Source organism: Hevea brasiliensis, chromosome 15 (assembly GCF_030052815.1).
Source record: "Hevea brasiliensis isolate MT/VB/25A 57/8 chromosome 15, ASM3005281v1, whole genome shotgun sequence".
NCBI classification, from domain to species: domain Eukaryota; kingdom Viridiplantae; phylum Streptophyta; class Magnoliopsida; order Malpighiales; family Euphorbiaceae; genus Hevea; species Hevea brasiliensis.
In genome coordinates, this window is record NC_079507.1 from 31,358,927 (window position 1) to 31,383,041 (window position 24,115).

Here is a 24,115-nt window from a genome sequence, read left to right on the forward strand (position 1 = left end):
TAATATATTTATGTGTAATAGAAAAGGTCCATTGATATTTTGTTAGAAATATTATTCTTAAGTTGTTAAGAATATGAGTGACAATATTTCTAGCACAAAGTATCATAAATAGGTTCACAATCGAGGATACTTCATAATGAGGACATGACTTATCCAGAAAGATTGTATTCATATTTGTTCCCAAGTTATTTATATGAGATATAAATAAGATGGAATGGTGAGTCTCATGCCATATAACAAACATGATAGGCACTTATAAATGATAAGTAGGCCGAACTAGTGACACTTATGACAAGCAGATGGAGTTTACTCTTGTCAATGTTTTGTCATAAATTTTCTCAGTGCATATAATCTTTAGACCTGAGATAGCACAGTTATCTTGTATATAGGTAGTTTGAGTTTGATACTGCTTTCATACTTGTACTGTGTATGGGTCTATGGGCATGTGTTGGCTCCTACTAGTTATATATGGAGGTAGGTGTTGATCAAGATGGAATCTGTTCGTCTAAGTAAATAGAGATAAAATCCTATGTTCATTTAATTATTCTTGATGTTTCAAGTTTCGGGCCAAGATAGATAGATTTATTCAGAAAAGAGTTTCTAATGAGAAAATCTTTTTAATCAAGAATTGGAATTAAAAGAGAACATAATATTCATAGCAAATGGAGTTTGACATAAACCATGACTCCAGCTTGAGTTAGGATTTTGTAACAAAGAGATTTTAGTGCATGGTAACATATGATTATAGGTTCATTTGAGGTAAACCTTATTACTAATTGGGTGGTCATGGCATGCTATGTTAGGCGTTAACCATGGTCTATGAGGTTCATAAAATGATTTAGAGAAATCATTTATGGTAAGAAAGAGTTCTAATGATATTAAGAGTTGATATCATGTCTCATTGCCAATTAGTGATGAGCCTAGTAAGTCACACACATACACAAGTTATCACCTATTTAAATATGATTTAATTAATTAATTAAATAGGTTTGGTTTGCAATTAAATTGCAAAGTCCCTAGCATGACTTGAAATCAAATCTAGATTATTGGATGTGTAGTATAAGTTAAATTTATATTTAAAGTGTTTAAATATGAATTTAATTAATGAGAAATTAATTAATAGAGATTAATTAATTAATTTATATTTGATATAAATTGATTAGAAGAAGAAAAATAATTATTTTGGGTTAAGAACTCAAAATTAAGACACAGAGGCATTTTGGTCATTTCACAGTGACACGTGGCACCATGAGATGGTGGCACATGGGATTACACATAAGCTTTCCAAATTTTTTTTAATCATGTAAGATGATTAAAATCAAGATTAAATATAGGTTTGACTCTTGGCACAATGTGATTGGGTCACTTAAACCTAGAGCTAATCAAAGGGTCACATGTGGCAAGGGTTTAATGTGTTAACCTAGCTATATAAGTGTTGTTATGAAAAAGAAAAACAACGAGCAGCCACTCCTCTCCTTTGTCATGCCATTTTGAGGCTCTCCATCTATTCTTCTTCATCTCTCATCAATTCAAAGAGATTAGCCATCAATCTCTTGAATTAAGAACACTAGAAATTGTTTCTAATGTCCTGTTTACATCTCTAATCTCTTAAAAGGCAGAACTTGAATTTCTAATTAATAGAAAAAGCTTTAGAAGCTGTTCAAGGGCTGCCATAGGTGTTCTTGGTGTGGACAATCTAGAGGGACAACATTTGGTGTCTTGAAGATAAATCTCAAAGGTGCAGACACGCTGCAGTGCATCAAGAGATTAGTGTAATCGTTCTTGATTTAATCTAGGGTTCTAAAACTAATCTAATTAATTTTAAAATCTTAAATGGCAAATACAGTTCCAAAAACATATTAAAAGAGTTTTAATATGTTGTTTATCATTGAAATCAAATAGACAAAAATAAATCTTGCATGATGCATGTGACCCTAGGTGAAAATTTTTGAATTCAATGGTATAAACTTGTCTTTTTCACGCTTCCATTCCTTTAGATTGAATTTGAGGGCAGTTGGGATACACAATTGCCTTTGATTGAGTTTGCTTATAACAATAGCTACCAATCAAGCATTGGGATGCCTCCATATGAAGCTTTGTATGGCAGAAAATGTAGAACCCTGTTGTGTTGGGATGACATGGGTGAAAGAAGGATGATTGGACCTGAAATTGTTCAGCAAACTGAAGAGAAGATCAGAGTGATCAGAGATCAACTTAAGACTGCATCAGACTGTCAAAAGTCGTATGTTGATATGAAGAGAAGGGATATTGAATATGCAGTGGGTGACAAAGTATTCCTCAAGGTTTCCCCTTGAAAGAGGATTATGAGATTCGATAGAAAGGGAAAACTGAGTCCTCGTTTCATTGGGCCATATGAGGTTCTGGAAAGAGTGGGTCCTTTGGCATATCGGTTGGCACTACCTCTAGAGTTGGAGAAGATACATAATGTCTTCCATGTGTCTATGTTGAGGAGGTATCGATCAGACCCATCTCATATACTACCAGTAGAGGAAATTAAAGTGAATCCAGACCTCACATATGAGGAAGAACCCATAGAGATTCTGGCTTATGAGGTGAAGCAGCTACGGAACAAGCAGATACCGTTGGTAAAAGTGCTGTGGAACCATCATTCGGGCTAGGAGGCTACTTAGGAACGAGAGGAGGACATGAGGAGACAGCACCCACAGCTGTTCAGAGATTGATACCAGGTAAAATTTCGAGACGAAATTTATTTAAGGGGGGGGGGGGGGAAGGAAGAATTGTAACACCCCTATTTGCATAGCCTGGTAGATTTCACTGTTCCGGTGACCGATGTCGGTCCGGACAATTAAGGGGATTAGAACCACACTTAAGACAACTAGAAAAGCCATAAATACAAATAATTAGTAATTGCCAATTAGTTAAGTATAAATAAGAAAAACAGAATATAAGAAATTAAACGAGCCGAGAGTCACAGCGATGGGTGACCTTCTCGGGAACGACTGCGAAGTCAATTTAAACTCAAATTTCGAACCATAAAATGTGACGCCGCGGTCCTTAGGACCATTACGAACATAGTGGAAAATAGAAAAGTACAAAAAGAATTGTTAATCCAGTCAAATAATTAGGTCAGGGAACCGAAAGAAATATTGAATTATTTGCAAACCGGGTTGAACCGGCCAGGGGCAATTTAGTCAATTGACTCCGAGAGTTGACTCCTGACCTAACTGTCAAATAAAATCCAAGAAAAGAAATTTCAGAGTTGGGAATTAAATTAAAGAACTAATAGAAAAATAAATAGAAAAAAAAAAGAAAATGAAAAAGTTAAAATGGTAATGACATCATGTGGTGACATAAGCATGATGCCATAAATATTATGATTAATACATTTAATTAATTAGATATTTTGGTCTTCCATAAGACATTAGAAAGAAAACAAAAGAAAAGAAAAAAAACAAAAACACTTATCTTTTTCAAGTGGATGTCCACCACTCTCTCTCTCCCTCTCCATTTCTAAACTCCATTAAAGCTTGACTTGAAGCTTTTAAATCCCTACTAAACCCCAATTTCTTCCATAATTATTCCATAAAAACTTGTTTTAGTCACTTGAAAAGAAGAGTGATCACCAAAGAAAGAAGAAAAGAAGAAGGAAATTAGAGAATTCAAATCCAAGTGGAGGTAAGCACCCTAATTTGAAAAGTTGAGATTTATTAGTTGTGTTTGTAGCTTAAAGTAACTTAGAAACTAATGAAATGAAATAAAAACATTTGTGGAGGACTAAATTGAAATTTCAGCCAGTATGGTGGGGAGAGTGATTTGCATGGTTGGATTGATTTGGATGGGGATATGAACATTTAGGAGTTAAGTGATTATAGTTAAAGGCTTTGAATTAGTTAAATGCAAAGAAATTGTGAACTAGGGTTTGGACATCTAGGGTTTAGAGACAAAAATGTGAAAAGTTGGTGAATGATGTCTTTGACCTAGTTTAAAGTGAGAAATGGTCATTTGTGACCAAATGAAGTGTGTTAGAAGTGGTTGAACCAAAAGCAAATTCGGATTCAATGTGGTCATGTTGCTGGCAGCAGGACCAAGGTCCCTTTGAGGGACCAAAACTAAAAATTTAGAAGTCCAATTGGTATGAGACCAATTGGGAATGAAAATAGACACTAAATTACACAATTTTCTTTTAAAAACCAAGCCTAAAAAGTGACCAAAACCTAGTGAACAAATTGACCAAATCCGGAAAATCTTAGTCTGTCCTATACAAAATGACCAAATGAACAGTATTTGTTCATTTGGCCATAACTTGAGCTAGGCAGGTCTAAATGACCTAAAATTTTACCAGTGGACAGATGAGATGTATACCTAAAACAATCACGAAGAACACAATTATGCCATTAACCAAGTCATTTGGCCACCCAAAGTTGGTGACCTAAAACTGCCAGAACCAAAAATTGCCCAGAAATCTGGGTTAAGTCTAATTTGGCAACCATGGTTCAAATGACTATAACTTGAGATACAAAACTCTAATTGGAGTGATTCAAAAAGGAGAATAAACTTAAGATAATAGGGAACATTTTCTATGAAGAAACCATAGCCCAATTCTAACAGAAAAATGACCAATGAAACAGTGCAATCTAAGACACCAAAACTGAAAATTGGCAATTTTGCCTAAAAGACTTAGAATTTGAGTAAATGACAAAAACCAACAAGTTTGGTAACCAAAATGTTGTATGTGGGTGAAGTTGGAGTTTCCATGCCTATTAAGCCTTAGAAAGTCAGCAAATTAACTTGAATAGTACCATGAATAGTAATCACAACATGAAAATTTGCAAGAATGTAAGTTTAAGCATATTAGGATTAATTATGGGAATTATTGTGTGGCAAGGATACTGAGACACTATAAATTTTGTATTTTAGCTGAAAAAGGCTCAAAAAGTCTGAGAGAATGAGTTAAGGCCTGGAGGCAACTAACGTCAGGTTTGTGTACAATAAACCCTATTTAAGCATTTTATCCTTGAAAAACTGATTTAGTACGCATTATGAGTTTAAGAACTTTTGTGTTGCCACTTTCTGAATGAAAATGTAACTATGGAAATTGATTTGATTTTTGTATGCAATATTTGAATAAATGTTTGAAATAGATTTTTTATTCACACTTAGCATGACAGTGCCTTATTATTCCTCCTCCATTCACGGGGTGAGATCGATTATTTTTCCTCCCTCTCTGGTTTACTAGTTGAGATTGTAGATCGAATGAGTACTCATTAGCTAGCTAGCCACCTCCCTCATTGATTTCGATTAGTGGGGTTGTAGATTGCTTTGTCGTGGTATACAACACGGCATTGATCGGAAATTTTGTGTCATGGCTTAAGTTGTGTATGATTTGGTAACACTATATTTATTAAATTATTTGACCAAATTGTGTTATTATGAGTTTTGATAATTTGTGAAATGTGATTGAGAAATATTTAAATTGTGTTTTGTCAATGAATGATTTATGTATTGTATTTTAAATTTTCATTGTGTACCACTGAGTATTTTTATACTCAGTGATAGCTTGTTTTGCTGTCGCAGATAAGAGCAAGGAGAAAGCAGCAGAGTGAGCTGTTATTGAAATTGAGGACCATACTGATCTTTTTATACTGGTATTGTTTTATACCCTTGTAGTTAATTTTGATGTAAATATTGTAATGTTTTATGTATCAATGTAAAGTTGAGCAGTTATATAATAAATTATAATAATATTATTTTTGGATTTTCTTCTGTAAATTAAGATTTGTATTTGTGAATTTCATGTTATATGCACTGTGGATGGAGTTATGAAATATTTTGAATTGATAAAATTTTGGTTAAATTGTGGAATGAATTGAATTGTGTTGACTTGAGATTATTTGAAGGTAGGGAGTTATGGAAAATTTATTGGAAGTGTTTTTCTCAGGTATTTGAAGAACTATTTTCTCAAAAAACAGACGGCACTCTGCCGAAATTTTTATAAAATTTACAGAAAAATAAAAATGGACAAAAAAAATTTTACTAGTTTTTAAGCTTTGAATAAATGATTTTAATTCCTACAAAAAATGCTTACTACTTCCAAAATGTAAGAAAATGGTTTTAAAATCCCTTGTAGTGTACTTAATGAATTATCGATAGGTGAAGCTCTGTAGTTCATTAGGTATTCTACGGGATCATGTTATGCCTTGCAGAGGGGTAAGGTGTGACATAGGATGCCTAGAACTACATCTAAATGCTAGTGGGGCGACATAAAATAATGAAATACAATAAAGGAAAATACAAGAAAAATAAAGGAAAATACAAGAAAAACAAAGGAAAAATAATAGCAATGAAATGTAACCAAGTTAAACGAGTCGAAAAATATAGCTATGGGTGACCGCACTGGGAAGTTACGGCATGGACCGTTGACTAGCCCTGAACCATGGGGAACCCTGGAAAACATTTTTAAGACTTAAATAAACATCTATTGAAGTATAAATGTCATTAGAAATATCAAAGAAAAATTAATTAATTAGTACACAGAAAAATGAGAAATCGAGAAAACGACAAAACTCGGTGTTATCGAAAAATCAGGAATGCAACCCGAATAGGGGCATTGCAGTCAATTGAAATCCTGAGTTGCCTTTTGACCTAAATTTTCATTAATAATAAATGATATTAAACTTTGAAAATGACATAAAAAAAATTAAATTGTAGTACATAATGTAAATAGTGAAAGAATGGTGACAAAATTATAAAATTGGAAACTTTGGATTATTAAATCTTAAAACTAAGTTAGTGCTCCACCAAGGGGAATTAAGGGACATTAAAATACAATATTTTGGGACAGAAAACCTGTCATCTTCAACCTCACAAACAGACCAGCTGAATTCATCCTCCGAAAATAAAATCCTCCATAGCCAAACCTCATTCTACCTCCATGCACTCCACATTTAGCCCTCTTTTACACTAAGTTTCTTCATTAAACCTTGCATAATCAACTTGGGGAAGACATTGGCAGCAAAAAGAAGAAGTTTAGGTGAGGTTTTAGTAAGCTCCAATAAGAGGTAAGTGTTTATTTTCTTTCCTTCCTTAATTAAAACTTGTGTTGACGTTATGGGTAGTATTTTAGGTGAAGAAATTTGAAGAAATGGTTGAGTTATGGACTGTCCATTTTTGGCAACTATGGAAGTGCAAGGTAAGTACTTTGTTCTTATATGAATTTGATGGGTAATGATGTTAAATTAGGTGCTTATATGTATTGAAGTTGATAACCATGTATAAAGTTTGATTGTAAGTTGAAAAGTGAAAATGGAAGTTTGATATGTATGTGTAACTTGGGCAGCCTCATGGTGAAGGTTGATAATGTTTAAATTCATGAATTGTTGTTGAAGTATGGCACAAAAAAATGGCAGCCTATGTACATGAGATAGTAGTGATAAGGTAGGCAAATTGTTAATGGAAGTATATGTGATAATTAGAAGTATTTATGTGTATATATTATTGGGATTGAACTTTGTGAATTGTGACTGCATTTGGTGTATTCTGAAGTGGTTATATTCTGTCCAAGTTGACCTATAATGTAGAGAATTGAATGTTTTTGGTTAGTGCCAAATACATAATGTTATGAGAAGTGAATATGTAATTGGTAAACATGTGTTTGGTTTAGTGTTTGAAAAGCATGTAGAGGGCAGTGTGCAAATAGACCTATAACCCTAAGTGTGTAACTCCAATTGGTATGAGGCCAATTGGAGGTGAAACTAGGCACAAAATGTGCCAACTTTTATGAAGAAAGCCTACCTAAATTCTGTCCAGAAAGTGACTTGAAAAATGACCAAATCCAGATTAGTGACTTGGAAGCCTGAAAATTGACCATTTGGGCAGCAGTTAGTTTTTTTGTCATAACTTACTCAAACCAGGTCTAAATGACCTAAAATTTTTATCATGAATAGCTTAGACATAGATCTACAATTCTTATGAAGGAACCAAAGCACAGAAATGGCCAGAACCAAGCCAAATAGCTTGCACAAGTTCATGTACCAAAATTGGCCGAACCAAAAGTGACCTAAAAATGACCTAAAGTAACTATTTTGATGTATTCTGTCCAGCATTGGTAAATTGACCATAACTTGGCCTACACAACTCAGAATGACTTGAAATTTTTTCCCGCGTGCAATAAGACATAGACCAACAAGTTTGTAGTTTGGACCAAAACCTGAAAACTGAGGGAACTAGGTCGTTCGGCTAGGTCAAAATAGTACACCAAAATCTAGTAAATTGCAATAAAATGTAATACACTTGAAAATGAATTTGGTAACATATACCAACACTAAAGGGCTATAAAATGTGACATAGTGGTAACATTGGAATTGACTCACTTAGAGTACATCAAGGGTTAATATTATAGGTTGACTAATGAAATGAAATGAAGGAAATAGTACCAATAAAATTTAGATATTGGATTTTATGGTTGGAAACAAATTCATTGAGTACTCAAACACATTAAATTATGTGTTTCAGTTGAAAAGGATATTGGAAAGCATAAGGAACATTGAGTGAAAGCCTAGGAGCGACTCGAATCAGGTTTGTGCATAACTAGTTTTTAACTGGTTTTGTTCTGAATATTTCATATGATTAAATGAATATTTTTCTTATGTATTATGTTTAACAAACATTTGATTTAATTCAATGATTTTTGAAATTGTTATAGTATGTATGAATTTAGCTTTATGAAATGGTATTTCAACAAGTGTTAAGCATTGTTGCGAATTGAATAAATTATGTTTTGGAAAATTGTGATAGAACATGTTTTGAATTGTGATGGGCAATTTGCATGGAAAAATGCAAATGTATGATTTCAATTGTGATTAGCATAAAAATTATTAGATATTGAAATTGACTTTGAATTGAATTGTATTGTGATTTATGCTCACTAAAAGGATTGTGATATTGTTTTATATCTCACTATAGATGCTTGACTAGGTTATTACCCGTTTCTCTCATTTGTTGAGAAGACAATGGAGTTAGTTGTGTTTTGATTACCATGGTACATGCACAGGCTTAGATTCTCTTTGATTACCATGGTACATGCACAGGCTTAGATTCTCCTCTTATTAGAGGTTAGATCTAAGTTTTATGTTATTGCCCTTTTGGAAGATTCATTATTGTGATGTGTACTGTGCATGATGATTCGACCTCCCCGACCATAGGGAGTTAGAATCACCCCGACCGAAGATGGCCCTTTCGGATTAGTCTTGCATTGTTAGTGAGATAAAGAATGGTTTTTGAGATAAAGAATGATTTTTGAGACAAAGAATGACTTTTGAGATAAAGAATGATTTTTGAGATAAAGAATGGTTTTGAATAGTAAAGAATTGTGATTTCAATTATGATTTATGTATAATTAATTTTGTTGGAATTACCTTAAATATTTGGTTGTGAATTGATAAATTGAATTTCACGATCAAAGTCATTTCATACAAATGATTTATGTTATTGCAATGAATAATTTGATTTTTGGAATTTGATGAGTATCCTGATTTCCAAATTATTTGTTGAAATTTTGCTAAGGTATATTGAACTATGTTTTAAGTTATAGTTGTGCACCACTGAGTTCACCACTCAGCGACAGCTTTGTATGCTGTCGCAGGTGAAAAGAGCATAGAGCAATTGAGTAAGCTTCTTTGAAGAGACATTCAGATCAGCTCCAGGTATACCCATGTACACTGGTTTTGATGCATGCATGTAATAATATGTATGTAAATTATTTGAGCAGTTGTATAAAAACTCTTGTAAAATATTTTGGTATGTAATTAAATGTAAATTATTATAAATGTAAATTTGAGGTTTCATTTACCTAAATAGTTTTATAATATTAATTTTTGAGTCTTATAATCAATGAAATGTTTCTTTTATGATGAGGTTGGTTTGAAAATGAAATGATTAATTATTGAGATTGAATTGTGAGATGAAATGAAGTTTCTTGGAGTTGTATTTGAGAAAACATATTGGAGTGTTTTTCCGTTTCAGGTTTGAAGAATTGTTTTCTCAAAACATAGCCAGCACTTTGTTGAAATTTTGAAAAAATTTTATAACACCAGATTTTAATCGATGATTTAAATTTCACGAAAATTGTTTTAAAATCCCTTATAGTATATCTAAAAGGTTATCGATAGGTGAAGTACGGTAATTCATTAGGTGTACTGCGGGATCATGTTACATCTTATGGGGGAGTAGGGTGTGACATGTTTTGTGCTATCAGAGCAATGGTTTTAAAGTAAATTTCAAACTGTGAATTTGAAATCTTTTTGTCGGTAACTACAACTACTCAAATGTTTGATACATATAGTACATTTACATTATAAATATGAACTAATAGAGAGGAATCTCCTTGTGTTGGTTGTACAGAAAAAAAAATCCTGTGAAAAGATATGGAAGAGAAGAATGAGACAATAGAACAGTTTGTGATGGCAGAAGTACAAGTTGAGGCCCCAGCTCCACAAAGTGTCGAAGGCCCAACTATACCAGTTTTATTTGTACAAATTACTGCACAAATGGCCCAGCAAATGGCCACTTTCTTTCAACAAATGGCTGATACTCTGTCAGCTAAAGCTCAAGCTCAAGCACAAACCCAACCCCCACAAGGGCCGTGTGAAATAGAGAAGAGGGAGAAACCTATGGGTCAGAGCTCAAACAGTAATTTGGGGAAGTAAAAAGAATTTGAGGAACCCCAAGCTCAGGGATATGACAGAGGCGGATCATCAGGGCAGAGAACACCAAGATCTAATCATCGAACAACCTGAAGTTCCTATTCTGCCTGTTTCTGCCATGTTTGTGGTAAGCTACATGGAGGTATTTGTCGTAAGGCCTCTGGAGCCTACTACAATTGTGGAAAGCTTGGATACTTTATTAGAGATTTTACTAGAGCACCTCGATCTGCTCTCCGGAGTTCACAGACAGCAGTCAGAGTCGAGATAGAAATAGAGTTGGTACTCCTCACAACCATAACACAGTGAATCAACCCAAATATAGTAGCGCACCAATCAGAGCATCCACTATGCACCAAGGAGAAAGAATAGAAACTTCGGATGTAGCTGCTGGTAAGTTCTTAATTTTTGAAAGAAACAATTAGTTATTATTTGATCCCAGCACTACTTAGTTGTGTGCTAGTGTTAGAACTATATGTTCTGTTGCTATTCCTTTACATGGGAATGAATTTTGATGTATTAGTGACTAGTCCTTTAGGATAAAAACTATAATAACAAGTATGATTGACATTAATTTTGGAAGAATTGTTAGCTAAAAGTATTTTCTAACACACCATAAATTATAAAGCTAATTGGCGAGCCTACTTAATGTAAGGCAAGAGGACCTAAAAGTAAGTTACAATAATAGAATTACTCTAGATGAGGGCATGATGTTACTGTTAGTAATTGTCAAGGAATATTGTAATCAGAATCAGTTTAGGATATTAGTGGATTTGAGAAAGATAAGATGTTAGAAAACCTAGTTCATGAGGTTATAACGTAGTGACTATGTAATGTTCTTGATGTTTGTATTGTAAGCTACAGATTACAGTACCGACACCGGATTATTGTGTAGAGCTACGTGCTTCCTCGTGGTACAATAAAATAGAATATTTGTAAGTAATCTATAAATTGATACAGTTACGCTCGAATAGAGTACTATTACGGGAAATAAATGTGAAAATTTTAGTCAGAAATTTAAAACTTTTGAACTAACCTGTCGAAAGACTACACTTGTAAGGTAGCTGGTGTCAGTAACTCGATTACAATAATGTGAACTACCTGTATCACAATAATTGCTATAAGTTTAGAGATATCAGTATGACTTATCATCCTTAAACGGATGGACAATCGAAACAAGTAACTCAGGTAAATTCTGAAACTCATTGAGTTTCTGTAAATAATAAAATGAAATGATAATAATAACCTTTAAGATGTAATAAGCCCTCGAGAATATACTAAGAACTTGTGTCCTTGAATCCGAGGGGAGATGGGACAGATACCTCCCACTAACAGAATTTGTATACAATAATAAGTGTCAAGCTAGCATACAAATGGCACCCTATGAAACATTGTAAGGGAACGGATAACTATGGATTTTGTGATGAGACTTCTGAGGACACAAAATAGTCATGATGCAGTGTGGGTCATAGTTAATGGACTAACCAAGTCTGCTTACTTTTTTCCAGTCCTGATGGACTATAGTTGGAGAGATTGGCCAAATTGTACATAAATGAGATTGTAATACTGCATGGAGTGCCAGTATCGATTGTATCAGACAGAGATCCTAGGTTCACTTCTAGATTCTGGGGTAGTCTTCAGAGAGCCCTAGGAACTGGATTGAACTTCAGCATGGCATTCCACCCATAGATAGATGGCCAGTCTGAGAGGGTAATTCAGATATTGGAGGATATGCTACGGGCTTGTGCGATTCAGTTTGAAGGTAGTTGGGACATGCACTTGCCTTTGATTGAGTTTGCTTATAACAACAGCTACCAATCAAGCATTGGGATGCCTCCATATGAAGCTTTATATGGCAGAAAGTGCAGAACTCCCCTATGTTGGGATGAAGTAGGTGAAAGGAAGATGATTGGGCAAGAAATTGTTCAGCAGACAGAGGAAAAGATCAGATTGACTAGAGATCGACTCAAGGCTACATCAGACTGTCAAAAGTCCTATGTTGATTTGAAGAGAAGAGATATTGAATATGTAGTGGGTAATAAGATACTCCTTAAAGTTTCTCCTTGAAAGAGGATTATGAGGTTTGGCAGAAAAGGGAAACTGAGTCCTTGTTTCATCGGACCATATGAAGTTCTGGAAAGAGTGGGTCCTTTGGCATACCGGTTAGTATTACCTCCAGAGCTAGAAAGGATACACAGTGTCTTCCATGTGTCTATGTTAAAGAGGTACAGATCTGACCCATCTCATATTCTATCAGTTGAAGAGATTGAGGTAAATCTAGACCTTTCATATGAGGAAGAACCCATAGAAATTCTGGCATATGAGGTGAAGCAGCTAAGGAATAAACAGATACACCTGGTTAAAGTGCTGTGGAACCATCATTCAGGCCAGGAAGCTACTTGAGAATGTGAAGAGGATATAAGGAGACAGCACCCACAGCTATTCAGAGACTGATGCCAGGTAAAATTTCGAGATGAAATTTATTTTAAGGGCGGGAGAATTGTAACACCCCTATGTTCGGTAGTGCATTCTACTATTCCGGTGACCAGTGTCTGTCCGGACAGTTAGGATGCCTAGAACTACATCTAAATGTTAGTGGCGAGACATAAAATAATGAAATACAAGAAAGGAAAATACAAGAAAAAGAAAGGAAAATACAAGAAAAACAAAGAAAAAAAATAGCAATGAAATGTAACCAAGTTCAACGAGCTGAAAACCATAGCGATGGGTGACCGCACTAGGAAGTTGTGGCATGGACCGTTGACTAGCCCTGGACCACAGGGAATCCTAGAAAACATTTTTAAGACTTAAATAAAAATCTATTGAAGTATAAATGTCATTAGAAATATCAAAGAAAAATTAATTAATTAGTACAAAGAAAAACGAGAAATCGAGAAAACGACAAAACTCTGTGTTATCGAAAAATCGAAAATGCAACCCGAATAGGGGCATTGTAGTCAATTGACACCTCAAGTTGCCTTCTGACCTAAATGTCCATTAAAAATAAATGATATTAAACTTTGAAAATGACATAAAAAAAAAATAAATTGTGGTACATAATGTAAATAGTGTAAGAATGGTGACAAAATTGAAAAATTGGAAACTTTGGATCATTAAATCTTAAAACTAAGTTAGTGCTCCGCTAAGGGGAATTAAGGAAAATTAAAATACAACATTTTGGGACAGAAAATTTTTCATCTTCAAACTCACAAACAGACCAGCCGAATTCATCCTCCTAAAAGAAAATCCTTCATAGCAAAACCTCATTCTACCTCCATTCACTCCACATTTAGCCCTCTTTTACACTAAGTTTCTTCATTAAACCTTGCATACTCAGCTTGGGGAAGACATTGGCAACAAAAAGAAGAAGTTTGGGTGAGGTTTTAGTAAGCTTCAATGAGAGGTAAGTGTTTATTTTCTTCCCTTCCTTAATTAAAACTTGTGTTGAGGCTATGGGTAGTATTTTAGGTAAAGAAATTTGAAGAAATGGTTGAGTTATGGAAGTGTAAGGTAAGTAGTTTTTTCTTATATGAATTTGATGGGTAATGATGTTAAATTAAGTGCTTATATGTATTGAAGTTGATTACCATGTATAAAGTGTGATTGTAAGTTGAAAAGTGAAAATGGAAGTTTGATATGTATGTGTGACTTGGGTAGCCTCATGGTGAAGGTTGATAATGTTTAAATTCATGAATTGTTGTTGAAGTATGGTACAAGAAAATGGCAGCCTATTTATATGAGATAGTAGTGATAAGGTAGGTAAATTGTTAATGGAAGTATATGTGATAATTAGAAGTATTTATGTGTATATATTATTGGGATTGAACTTTGTGAATTGTGACTGCATTTGGTGTATTCTAAAGTGGTTATATTATGTCCAAGTTGACCTATAGTGTAGAGAATTGAATGGTTTTGGTTAGTGCCAAATGCAAAATGTTATGGGAAGTGAAAATGTAATTGGTAAACATGTGTTTGGTTTGGTGTTTGAAAAGCATGTAGAGGGCAGTGTGCAAATGGACCTATAACCCTAAGTGTGTGACTCCAATTGGTATTAGGCCAATTGGAGGTGAAACTAGGCACAAAATGTGCCAACTTTCATGAAGAAAGCCTACCTAAATTCTATCCAGAAAGTGACTTGAAAAATGACCAAATCCGGATTAGTGACTTGGAAGCTTGAAAATTGACCATTTGGGCAGCAGTTAGTTTTTTGACCATAACTTACTCAAAATAGGTCCAAATGACATGAAATTTTTATCATGAATAGTTTAGACATAGATCTACAATTCTTATGGAGACACAAAAGCCCAAAAATGGCCAGAACCAAGCCAAATAGCTTGCAGAAGTTCAGGTGCCAAAACTGGCCGAACCAAAAATGACCTAAAAATGACCTAAAGTTACCATTTTGATTTATTCTGTCCAGCATTGGTAAATTGACCATAACTTGGCCTGCACAACTCAGAATGACCTGAAGTTTTGCCCCACGTGCAAGAAGACATAGACCTACAAGTTTGTAGTTTGAACCAAAACCCGAAAACTGAGGGAACTAGGTCGTTCGGCTAGCTCAAAATAGTACACCGAAATCCGGTAAATTGCAATAAAATGCAATACACTTGAAAATGAATTTGGTAACATATACCAACACTAAAGGGCTATAAAATGTGACATATTGGTAACATTAGAATTGACTCACTTAGAGTACATTAAGGGTCAACATTATAGGTTGACTAATGAAATGAATTGAAGGGAATAGTACCAAGAAAATTTAGATATTGGATTTTATGGTTGGAAACAAATTCATTAAGTACTGAAACACTTTAAATTATGTGTTTCAGTAGAAAAGGATATTGAAAAGCATAAGAAACATTGAGTCAAGGCCTAGAAGCGACTGAAATCAGGTTTGGGCACAACCAGTTTTTAACTGGTTTTGTTCTGAATATTTCATATGATTAAATGACATATTTTTCTTATGTATTATGTTTAACAAGCATTTGACTTAATTCAATGATTATTGAAATTGTTATAGTATGTATGAATTTAGCTTTATGAAATGGTATTTCAACAAGTGTTAAGCATTATTACGAATTGAATAAATTATGTTTTGAAAAATTGTGAGAGAACATGTTTTGAATTGTGATGGGCAATTTGCATGAAAAAATGCAAATGTATGATTTCAATTGTGATGAGCATAAAAATTATTGGATATTGGAATTGACTTTGAATAGAATTGTATTGTGATTTATGCTCACTAAAAGGATTGAGATATTGTTTTATATTTCACTATAGATGCTTGACTAGGTTATTACCCGTCTCTCTCATTTGTTGAGAAGACAATGGAGTTAGTTGTGTTTTGATTACCATGGTACGTGCACAGGCTTAGATTCTCCTCTTATTAGAGGTTAGATCTAAGTTTTATGTTATGGACCTTTTGGAAGATTCATTATTGTGATGTGTACTGTGCACGATGATTCGACCTCCCCGACCATAGGGAGTTAGAATGACCCCGACCGAAGATGGCCCTTTTGGATTAGTCTTGCATAGTTAGTAAGATAAAGAATGGTTTTTGAGGTAAAGAATGATTTTTGAGATAAATAATGGCTTTTGAGATAAAGAATGATTTTTGAGATAAAGAATGGTTTTGAATAGTAAAGAATTATGATTTCAATTATGATTTATGTATAATTGATTTTGTTGGAATTACCTTAAATGTTTGGTTGTGATTTGATAAATTGAATTTCGCGATCAAAGTCATTTCATACAAATGATTTATGTTATTGGCAATGAATAATTTGATTTTTGGAATTTAATGAGTATCCTGATTTCTAAATTATTTGCTGAAATTTTGCTAAGGTATATTGAACTATGTTTTAAGTTATAGTTGTGCACCACTGAGTTCACCACTCAGCGATAGCTTTGTATGCTGTCGCAGGTGAAAAGAGCATAGAGCAATTGAGTAAGCTTCTTTGAAGAGACATTCAGATTAGCTCCAGGTATACCCATGTACACAGGTTTTGATGTATGCATGTAATAATATGTATGTAAATTATTTAAGCAGTTGTATAAAAACTCTTGTAAAATATTTTGGTATGTAATTAAATGTAAATTATTGTAAATGTAAATTTGAGGTTTCATTTACCTGAATAGTTTTGTAATATTAATTTTTGAGTCTTGTAATCAATGAAATGTTTCTTTTATGATGAGGTTAGTTTGAAAATGAAATGATTGATTATTGAGATTGAATTGTGAGATGAAATGAAGTTTCTTGGAGTTGTATTTGAGAAAACATATTGGGAGTGTTTTTCTTTTTCAGATTTGAAGAACTGTTTTCTCAAAACACAGCTGGCACTTTGCCGAAATTTTGAAAAAATTTTATAACACCAGATTTTAATCGATAATTTAAATTTCACGAAAATTGTTTGAAAATCCCTTGTAGTATATCTAATGAGTTATGGGTAGGCGAAGTATGGTAATTCATTAGGTATACTACAGGATCATGTTACATCTTACGGGGGAGTAGGGTGTGACAAGAGCACTATAAATGACAAAGAGGGACCAAAGCCCAGATCAGTCTCTAAAGTTGTCAAAGTTAGTTGTGAATCTAATACAATAGCCCAGACTTGATGTATCATGACCAGTTTCATTGTTTATTTTGTATATGGAGTTCTAGAGGTCTAAATGAAGCAAGCCCAGGCCCAATTGATCCTTAAGAGCCACCTCTACAACTTCTATGAAGGGCTATAAGGCCGTTTTAATTGTCAAAAATGGCAATGAAGTCGTTATTATGGGCTAGATACCCTTTTAGAACCATTTTTGGATTTTAGCCCAAAATTTGGGTTGTAGACCTCGGATTTGGGTAAATGTGTACCTATTGGAAAGCTAAGAAGTATAGCTACAACTTTCCTGAAGAAGGCGTAGACAGATTCAAAAGGGAAATGGCTGAAAAATGACAGCGATTATAGAGCTGCGAATCTATCTCTCTTTTGAATTTCAAAACTTTTTTAATTTTGGTTCTTATCTTTGGGATTAGGTTTTTAATTATAAAGCCATCTTTGGGCAGCAGCCAAGAGAAAACCATGCAGACCTTCGTTCTTCATAGAAGACCTTCATTCTCCATTCTTTTTTTAGATTTCTTCTTTATTTTTCTTTAATTTTCTGTAAGCCATGAACATGAGTGGCTAAGTTCTTAATTCAGTTCAAGTGATTCTAGTTCTTATGCGTGATTTGTGAGATCAGGTTCTTAATTTAATTTATGTCTTTTTGAATATCTATTATTTTCTGATTTCATTGACTTTGATCTATTGAATGATTTGCTAAAAAGGCCTATTCGTTAATTGTTTGATGTGATAAATTGCTAGTTCATCTTCAGAATCCGTAATTGTTATATAAGATTGAACGTGAGTAGCAATTAGGTTTTATTGATTATGATCCAAGTTTTCGATAATAACCTAAGGAAAAAATAGGGTAAATTAAATGATTTATGCTTTATAAATTGTTGTTCAGCTTAACTACTTCCTTTTCTTAAAGTAGTTATTAATTTGATGAGGATTGCTTAATACTAATTTAGTTAATAATTAGAGTCAATAAGAGTGTTGGGCTCGAATTGATGATTATAAGGAAGTTAGGAATTTTACCTCACTATTTGGTAAATCTACATTAAATATTCAACAAGAGATAATTGTATTTCTTTTGTCTATGAGCGAATCAATACATTGGAATGTGAATTACCTTGGACTGAAGTTTATTTCAATTAAGATTTTGATATCTAAATTTAGTTCTTTAATTTCTGGACTTGATTTCTTCTGATTTGGTGTTACAAACCCCCCCCCCCCCCAACCTTTCTTTCTTTTTCCATTACACAAGTGCATGAAATTTAGTAATTCAGTCTCTAGGGTTCGACCTGGATTTACCACTGACAGAAGAAAATATTTTATAGCTGGTAACTTCAGTTAATTTAAATTTCTGGTGGAATCGACAATCATCACATTCCTTCTTTAAATATTTCCCGTTCTTTGGCATTGATCACAAGCTAGCACAAAGGACCTTACATCCTTAAACAGATGTGGCCAGAAAACCCTGCTTGCAAAACCTTGGCTACTGTTTTTGTGGTGTCAAAGTGTCCTCTATATAATGATGAATGGCAGTGTTGCAGAATGCTCTCTATTTGCTCTTCTGATATGCATCTTCTTATTGGCCCATCATTGCACCTCTTGTACAGCAGAGGTTCCTTCCATGTGTAGAACCGCACATCATGTAGAAATTTCTTCTTTTGCTATTGAGTCATATTTGGAGGCAATACCCTACATACAAGAAAATTAACAAAGTCAACATACCATGGAGCTTGTGAGAATGCTAGTAATTGTTCATCAGGAAATGAATCATCAATTGGTAAATCCTCAATGTCCCCTGTGTATTCTAGTTTCAGCCTAGAGAGATGGTCAGCTACTACATTTTCGGATCCCTTTTTGTCCTTGATTTCAAGGTCAAATTCTTGCAGGAGTAAATGCATCGAATCAGCCTTGGTTTTGCCTCCTTCTTGTTCAAAAGGCACTGGATGGCAGCATGATCTGTGAATACAATGACTTTTGACCCAATTAGGTAGGATCTAAATTTGTCAATTGCAAACAATACTGCTAGGAATTCCTTTTCTATGGTAGAATAATTGATTTGTGCATCGTCTAGTGTCTTGTTGGAGTAATAAATGGCATGGAGCTTTTTATCTTTTCTTTGCCCGAGCACTGCTCCAACTGCATAGTCACTTGCATAGCACATCACCTCGAACGATAGCTCACAATCCGGTGGTTGCATTATTGGTGCTGAAATCAGGGCTTCTTTAATCCTGTTGAAGGAGACAAGGCAATTTTCATCAAAATCAAAGGGAACATCTTGACTTAGCAAGTTGGCAAGTGGCTTAGCTATTTTGAAAAAATCTTTAATGAATCTTCTGTAGAAGCCTGCATGTCCCAAAAAGCTTCGTACTCCTTTGACTAATGTTGGTGGTGGCATCTTTTCAATGATTTCAATCTTTGCGTTATCAACTTCAATTCCTCTTTCTGATATCAAATGTCCCATAACTATAACTTTCCTTACCATGAAGTGGCATTTTTCCCAATTTAGGACTAGGTTTTATCTTCACATCTTTGCAATACTTTGGATAAGTTAGCTAGGCAATCATCAAAAGTAGTTCCATAGACAAAAAAATTATCCATAAAACCTCCATAATATTTTCAATATAATCAGAAAAAATGGTCATCATGCATCTTTGGAAAGTAGCAGGGGCATTACAAAGACCAAAGGGCATTCTTCTATATGCAAATGTTCCATAAATGCATGTGAATGTGGTCTTTTCTTGGTCTTCTAGGTGAATAGGAATTTGGAAGAATCCTGAATACCCATCTAGATAGCAGAAGTACGAATGTTTTACTAATCTTTCTAACATTTGGTCTATGAAAGGAAGAGGAAAATAGTCCTTTCTAGTGACACTATTCAATTTCCTATAACCAGTAACTACCATAGTAGGGATTAGTTCATTGTTTGAATTTTGAATGACAGTTGTCCCACCTTTCTCAGGCACTACATGTACTGGACTAACCCATTTGCTATCAGAGATCGGGTATATAATACTTGAATCTAATAGTTTTAGAATTTCCTTTTTTACTACTTCTTTCATATTTGGGTTAAGTCTCCTTTGATGTTCAATAGTGGGTTTACTGTTTTCTTCCATAGGTATCCTATGCATGCAAATGGAAGGATTAATCCCTTTCAGGTCTTCTATTTTATGCCCTATGCTCTTACTATGGGTCCTAAGCACCCTTAGCAATTTTTCCTCTTCTATTTCAGATAGACTGGCATTGATAATAATATGATATTCAGAATTTGAGTCTAGGAATGCGTACCTTAGAGTAAAGGGAAGAGGTTTCAATTCTACCTGTTTGGTGTTTTCCTGAAGCTTGCCTTTGGGTTGTTCCCCCTTTAACACTTTTATAGCGAAAACTTGAGCTAATAGTAGGGGTGGATTAGCTGTCAAGGATTGCACATAAGCTACAATCTCCTTGTTTTTCTCTACTGTGTGGCTGTGCACGATGGATGCTCCTAGAGGATCTTCAGGATGTGCATTAATGAATTCCTCTTCAACTTGCTTGTCAATTATATTAACCTTCAAGCATTCATCAAGTTCAAGTTTGTGTTTCATTGCACTAAATAAGTTGAACTCCACTTCTTCATCTCCTACTTTGAGAGTTAGTAGTCTATTCTTAACGTCTATGACAGCTCCAATAGCTACTAAAAATGGTCTTTCTAGGATTATAGGGATTTGGACATCCTCCTCCATTTCCAGTACAACAAAATCAACTGGGATAAAGAATTTTCCCGCCTTAATAGGGATGTTTTCTAGAATTGTCACATCTTACCCCTCCGTAAGGCATATCATGATCCCGTAGTATACCTAATGAATTACCAAACTTCGTCTACCGATAACCCATTAAATACACTACAAGGGATTTTAAACCTTTTCTTATTTCTTTTTACAGTGGTGAGCACTTTTAACAAGTGTTAAACTTTTTTTAACTGAAGTGAAACCAAATAATAAATCTGAATTATCAGTAATTTCTGAAAAAATTTTGGCAGAGTGCCGTCTATATTTGGAGCAAAACAGTTCTTCAAAAACCTGTAAAAAGCACTTCTAATATATTTGTTCAATCCCAAACTCCAATATGGCTCAATTCAAATCAGTGTCCTCAACACCGTTCAAACTCAATTCAATATCATCTTCAGTAATTCCAAAAATAAAGTGCAAAATAAATGAGTATTTCAAAAGATGAAATAAGAGAATTGTAATACAACATTTTGACAGGCCAAAATAAGTTACAACTTTATTTTACAACTGCTCAAGACCAAGTACAATATATAAATACAGTGCACATACATTATAACAAAAATTACAAAAAGGTGGTATGCTCAATATACCCGACAAAATCCCAGAGTGTAGCACAAGCAGCCTACTCTGCTGCTCTGTCTGTCTATCTACCTGTGACAGTAACGAAAAAGCTATCGCTGAGTAAAATTTACTCAGTGGTGCACAATAACAATTTAAAATGCGGTATATAAAACTTTTATTGACAATTTACAATTCAAATAATTCAAAAATTTTCAAAGCTCATATAACACAAATTTGATCAAACAATTGAATAATACAGTGTTGCCAATCAATAACACAACTTAGGTCATGACATAAACTTTTCCGTATATGCCGTGTTGTACACCACGACAAGACATACTCACCCCTCTAATTGAAATCAATGAGGGAGGTAGCTAGCTAGATAATGAGAACTCATCCATACTCACCTCAGACTGGCAAGTCAAAGAGGGAGGAATATAGTCATACTCACCCCATAAATGGAGGAGGAATATAGTGTATCTATCAGAACACTTGCAGGTGTTATGTATCGCCGTCCTTACAAGCTCCTAGGCGGAGAGTCACGCTTCGCCACAGTTCATGCGTGAGAGTTCCCAGAAATCGTAGGCGTTACGTATCACCATCCCTACTTTGCTCTGATACCACTAAACACATTTTATCTCAAAATTTCCATTTACAAAGTAGGCAACACAATAATTCTCAAATAAAATTCCCAAAGTCAAAAAAATAAAAAATTATTCATAACTCATTTCTCCAAATAAAGTTTCTAGTAAAAGCAGTGAATATAAAAAGTATTGTGCACAAACCTAATTTGAGTCACCTCTAGGCCTTGACTCAATGTTCCTTATGCTTTTCAATATCCTTTTCAACTGAAATACACAATTTAAACTATTTTAGTACTCATTTAAATTATTTCTAATTATAAGGTTCCATAATTAAATTTTATTGATACTATTCCTTTCATTAGTCAACCTATAATGTTGACCTTTAATGCACACTAGGTAAATTAATTTTAATGTTGCCAATATGTCACATTTTATAGTCCTCAAGTGTTGGTATATGTTAACAATTTTATTTCTAAGTGTATTGCATTTTATTGCAATTTATCGGATTTTGGTATGCTGTTTTGACCTAGCCAGATGACCTAGTTCCCTCAGTTTCTGGGTTCTGGTCAGAATTACAAATTTTTGTTGGTCTATGTCTTAGTGAACTTTTGCTATAACACCTCTATGTTCGGCAGTGCGTTCCACTATTCCGGTGACCGGTGACTAGTGTCTGTCCGGACAACTAGGATGCCTAGAACTACATCTAAATGTTAGTGAGGAGACATAAAATAATGAAATACAAGAAAGGAAATTACAAGAAAAATAAAAGAAAAATAATAGCAAAGAAATGTAACCAAGTTAAATGAGCCAAAAACCGTAGCGATGGGTGACCGAACTGGGAAGTTGCAGCGAGGACCGTTGACTAGCCCTAGACTACGGGGAACCCTGAAAAATATTTTTTAGACTTAAATAAACATCTATTTAAGTATAAATTTCATTAGAAATATCAAAGAAAAATTAATTAATTAGTACAAAGAAAAACCAGAAATCGAGAAAACGATAAAACTCGGTGTTACCGAAAAATTGGGAATGTAACCCGAATAGGGGCATTGTGGTCAATTGACACGCCGACTTGCCTTTTGACCTAAATGTCTATTCAAAATAAATGATATTGTACTTAGGAAATGCCATAAAAATTAGAAGTCAATTACATAGAATAAATGAAAGAAATCTAAGGGATGTAATTGAAATTAACTAAAGTTGATTATTATAATGCTTAGGATGATTAGTGGAGAACTATGGGATTAAATAAACCTTTAAGTGGACAGATGTAAAAGCCATTTGGGACAGAAGATGAATTCATCTTCAACCTCTCAAAACAATGGCCGAGTGGAACTCCATGGAAACTCCATGGCCAAAACATGAACAACCACCATGCACCTCCATTCAAGCCCTCATTTCACCTCAACTTCTTCATTAAAGCTTGCCTACACAACTTGGTAAAGAGATTGGAATCAAGAAGGAAGGGTTTTGATGAGTTTTTAACAAGCTTCAAATTAAGTAAGTGCTCATTTCCTCTCCCTTTCTTCATTAAACTTTGAGTGGATGTTGTGGGTAGTTGATTTATGGAAGAATTTTTGAAGTTTGTTGAATTAGTGGAAATGTAAATTTTGGCAGCCATGGAACCTCAATAAGAACAGCTTATTATTGCATTTAAATAGTGGTTTGAATGATGATTTAAATGTTTAATTGTATTGAAGTTGAATTCCATGTGTAAGGTTTGAATTGTAAGCTTGAAAAGTGAAAGTGGAAATTGATGGGTATGTGTAAACTTGTGGCGGCCTTATGAAGAAGATCAAAATGTGTTGTTTCATGGTTTGGTTTATGGAATTATATTGTTCAATTATGTTGTTAAAGATGGCAGCATGTATGTGTGTATAAAGGTTTGAATTTGGACATGTAAATGAGGTGCATTCATGTGT